At 38.5% G+C, this 4,695-nt stretch overlaps 1 pseudogene; it reads left to right on the top strand.

Annotated features, from left to right (window-relative positions):
• Positions 1-4,482, top strand: part of LOC138042479 (cytochrome P450 3A2-like) — a 7,442-nt pseudogene extending 2,960 nt beyond the window's left edge.
• The last annotated feature ends 213 nt before the right edge of the window (positions 4,483-4,695 follow it).

The following is a 4,695-nucleotide window of genomic DNA, read 5'->3' as shown; positions in this document are numbered from 1 at the left end:
TTTGAAAAACTCACTTGTGCAAATTAATTCCAAATTGAACTTGAAACCATATGATTATCTATACTATTTGACACAACTTCAGATTTAAAAATCTAAATCCTTCACTTTCAATTGTAACTATTTTTCTTGTGCAGGTGTTGTTTAAGTTTGGAGATCCCTTTGATAAGATGTTGACTGTTGCTGAAGGTGACGAATGGAAACGGATCCGTAATACTCTGACTCCAACTTTCAGTGCACATAAAATGAAGCAGATGGTCCCACTAATGAACTCAGCTTGTGACATGTTGATGAAAAAGTTTGAAGAGATTTCAAGCACAGGAGAAAGTTTTGACATCTTGAGGTTATAAATAGTTAAATTGATGCTTGAAGAAATGAATTTCTTAAGGGGAAAAAATCTGCAGAGATATCACACCTGAGAAATTAATATTTTTTGTATGCCGTGGGTTGCTGGAATTAATCTTTTTACGAGTGAAGAAATTATAATCATGATATTAACCTATTGACACCTGAACTGCCCAGGACTGCGCCCTCGATGAGTAAAATCATCTGGCGTTAGACAGAGTAAAATCTATCAACTCTCACTCTTAGGAATCAATGGTATAATGAAAATAAAATCAAATTAAAAGGAGAAGAATATTTTTTGAATTCTGGTTTTTGATAATAGCTGGCAATTAAGATCAGAGAACTGCATAGAAAAATCTTGTGGAGGAGAGTAGAGGACCTTAATGCAGTCAACCCAAATGCTAAGTAGTGATTAGGAATTGAACCTGCAACACAACACAACACTTTTTTAAAACTTTAAAACTGATAAAGACAATGGCAATGGAGTGTGTTTTTAATTTGTAGTTTTTGTGGGGAGGTTAAATTGCATATCCATAAATTTTTCTAGTTTTTAGATTAATAGTAAAGTATATGTTTCTTAAGACTTTTTTTTTTCTTGATGACATGTAGCTATTTCCAGGGACTTACAATGGATGTCATTTTACAATGTGCATTTGGAATCCAAGCAGATTCACAGAACAATCCCGATGAACCAGCCATAAGTGCAGCCAAACGAGCTATCACTGGCAGGACTTTTCAAAGAGTTATTATCACTATTCTTACTCTTTTACCATTTGGAGGTAAAATAATAAATGCTTTTCCCAGAATTTTAACACATAACATGGAAGAGCTGTTAGACATTTCAAAGCAAATCATTGCTGCCAAGAAGTCTGCAGAAAGCAATTCATCAAGAAAGGTAAATCAGAACTTTATTGTTTATATCTGTCTTGTCTACATTCTTCCATAATGTTGGCAATTTTAATTATGCATGTCAAAAGGACAGGAGTTTGTTGAGGGTTGGGGGTGGAAGAATTATTGTGTGGTGATATTACAGTGCCCTCTTGATGTCATAGTTCCCCAATATTTAAAGGGATGTTTGCAGCTTCTTATCATGAAATTTCAGTGGGGAATCCTGATTCTGTTGCTCAAACGTAGTATTAATAATTTTATTAGCGGGTAAGCCAAGTAGAAAAAAAAATTCAGAGCAATCACATTTAATTTCTGTGGCAGTTTACGGCAGGTTAAGAACACTTTTCACAGAGAAGTCTGGAGATTTTTTCTTTGCATCAACCTTCCTATCATCAACCTACCCCCACAGAAATTGGACCCCCCTTCCCCCAGAACCTGACACCCCCTAAATTAACTTCCCCTCTTCCCCACCACAACGAAAAAAAAATTGCACCGCACATCTGAAAAAGTGGGCTATTATGGAGGTGTGATTTTCATCCTTTGAGCTGTAAAATTTAATTCTTATCTGCCTGAATCCAAGGGACTTGTAGGGTAACAGCTCCTTTTGTATGCGGAAAAAGTCTACTGCCATAGTATTACAATCCTTCATACTGATGCACTCACAAGTTTGCATATCCAGAAGCCAGAAATGTAGGACAAAATTATTTGCTTACAGCAGAGAAAAGGTCCAAAGTCACTTTTATCTGGGAGATTTGGGGGTCTATCACGGGAGATTCATTCAGTATCCGGGACACTCCCGGATAATCTGTGAGAGTTGACATATATGTTTTCATGTTAATGCCCAAAAATGTCAATGGCCAGCTTCATGAATGACAGAGATGGACAATTTCCAAAACTTTGCAATATTAAAGCAGCAATGTTGAATTAGACACCAGCCAGCCTAGGTATGACAAGAACTCTTTGATCCTCCTGGAAAGTGATTGTTTAGAGCTGCATCCCAAGTGTGGATATATGTCACTTGAAAGTAGCAATTCCTCCTAGTGACACACATGACAACGTTAAGAACTATTATTATACATCAGACTCACTATGAAAAATCTGATTGGTAGAGAGCATTCAATCAATTCACAATAGCTTGTGAACTTGACATGATAAATGTAATATCTGCTGCAGATATTACATTTATCATGTCAAGTTCAACGTCTGCCTGGTTACTCAACCCCTTGGAGTGTTCTCCTCAGAAACAAAATGGCTGAACGCTTCGCTTCTGTTTCTGAGGATGAATTATGTGAAAAATGTATAATAAAACAATTATTGAATTCGGTTTTCGCGTGATATCATGCTCAACCTCATCCAATAATTGTTTATTATTTCATTATTATTAAATTGGTACTAGGACTTACTGGATCTTATGCTGATAGCAGCTCAGGATGAAACCCTACCAAAGACAAAGAGATTGACTGATGTTGAGGTGCTGGCACAAAGTGTCATATTCCTGATTGCCGGCTATGAAACCAGTAGTAATACACTTGGATTTGCTGCCTATTTCCTGGCTACTAATCCTGATGTTCAGGAAAAACTGCAAAAGGAGATTGACAGTGTGTGGGATGACGAAAGCAAAATGCCTTCCTACGAGACAGTGAATGAGTTGCCGTATTTGGACATGGTGATATCAGAGACCCTGAGAATCTACCCACCAGGTGAGGAAGGATGACTTTCAGGGGTGTTGTATGAAAACCGGAAACATCAAGTTGCAGGTTGAGCTAAAGTTAAAGTTGAGTTAAAGTTTAAGGCAAAGTTGCAGGTTGAGGGTTGGAGGTTCCAGGGGTATGGTCATTTCTGTGTTTTAAGGTTCAAACTGGCATTGAGAAGTTGTTAGAAAACCACCTGGTGACTATTGTTTTCTTGAAAGATCCCGTAGTTTCTGAACCTCGTAATGGAGGAGAATGAGGAGAATGATACTCAATAGCGTGCACTCCAAAATCTAGACTGTTGTCGATGGTTTTCAAAATCTACTGCCTGTAAGGCCCTGTTCTTTAGTCTGTGATCACTTTCATTTTTTTCCATAATGAGTGTTTCCTTGCCTACCAAAGCGTTAGTTCTACAAAGGGTCGCTCCACAAACTGCCAAGAGAAATCAAAGAATTTACCACGAACTATCAAGTTGAGCAAACCAAGTCAGGGGCACCCAACGTCAATTTTCGGACAAGATCTGTTCGGAAGACAATTTGAGATCTAGAATTTTCGGAACATTAACAAATTTTGTTGTGAAATGTCTTGCTTGCCTGCTTCTCCTAGGATTTTCGAACATCTGAAAAATGGTATAATTGCCCATTTTTAACGGATTTTTACCCTAAAAAGGTCACCTAGAATTTTCGGGTGCCTTTTTTCTGGCTGAAATTTTCGAAAAAGGAAGTTTTCGTCCCTATAATTTTCGGATCACTAGACTTACAGCTAAGAAATCCGAACAGATGAAAAATTTTTAGGGGATAAAAATATGGCTATATCTAGGCTTCAGTGGTTTTGAACTATATGCTCGTTGGGTGCCCCTGAAACCAAGTGGGCAACTTTACACTATATTACATTGTCAAACACAGTTTCCATATTCTCTTGAATTGAACCGTATCATAAGGTTCTAACTGACGTTTCGAGCGTTAGCCCTCCGTCAGCTCTCAGACCTTTACCTGTGAACAGTACATGTTGACAAAATACCAACGATATATTTTTGGGTTTTTAGCTATCGCCACTATACGCACATGCACCGAGAATTGTCTGTTAAAAGGCTTGAAAGTTCCAAAGGGCCTTATGGTAACAATCCCAATCTACAGCCTCCATATGGACCCCAAAGTTTGGCCCCAGCCCGATAAGTTTGACCCAGAGAGGTTTACTCCTGAAGCCAAACAGTCACGTGACCCCTATGTTTACATGCCATTTGGCCACGGTCCTCATAACTGTATTGGAATGAGGTTTGCGCTGATGGAAATGAAGCTGGTACTGGCTCGTATATTAAAGAAATACAGTTTCCAGACTGCGCAAGATACCAAGATCCCACCTGAGGTAACTATCAGGGCTACATTAGTGGCGAAAGAAATCAAGCTGAAGATTACCAAGCGAGAGTAATGCCATAAAGCAGTTTTCAGGATAAAGCAAATGTTATTAATTTCAAAAAAATCTAAAACAATTTAAGGAGCATCGCGGCGTCATTTTCTTCAATGCTTGGTCTCGACTCTGAGGTTTAGAACTCACCAGGAAAGACCACAATTTTTCAGAAAAGGCCAGGACTCAATGAATAATTACAGTATGTATGGTGGTTCTGCTTTTTGTTGCGTCAAAGCTTTGGGAAGCATCCGACCAGAATATATTACTGCGACGCGCCTTACCGTGGCCACCTAACGAAGTTTTTTTTGCAAATTATCTGCCAATAAGGGTGTACGAATTTGACTGACAATTACGCCCCCTTGCAAAG

The sequence above is a fragment of the Montipora capricornis genome, chromosome 3, assembly GCF_036669925.1.
Source record: "Montipora capricornis isolate CH-2021 chromosome 3, ASM3666992v2, whole genome shotgun sequence".
In the NCBI taxonomy this organism is placed as follows: domain Eukaryota; kingdom Metazoa; phylum Cnidaria; class Anthozoa; order Scleractinia; family Acroporidae; genus Montipora; species Montipora capricornis.
Note: the sequence above shows the minus strand (reverse complement) of the source record. Positions and strands in the feature narration are given on the sequence as shown.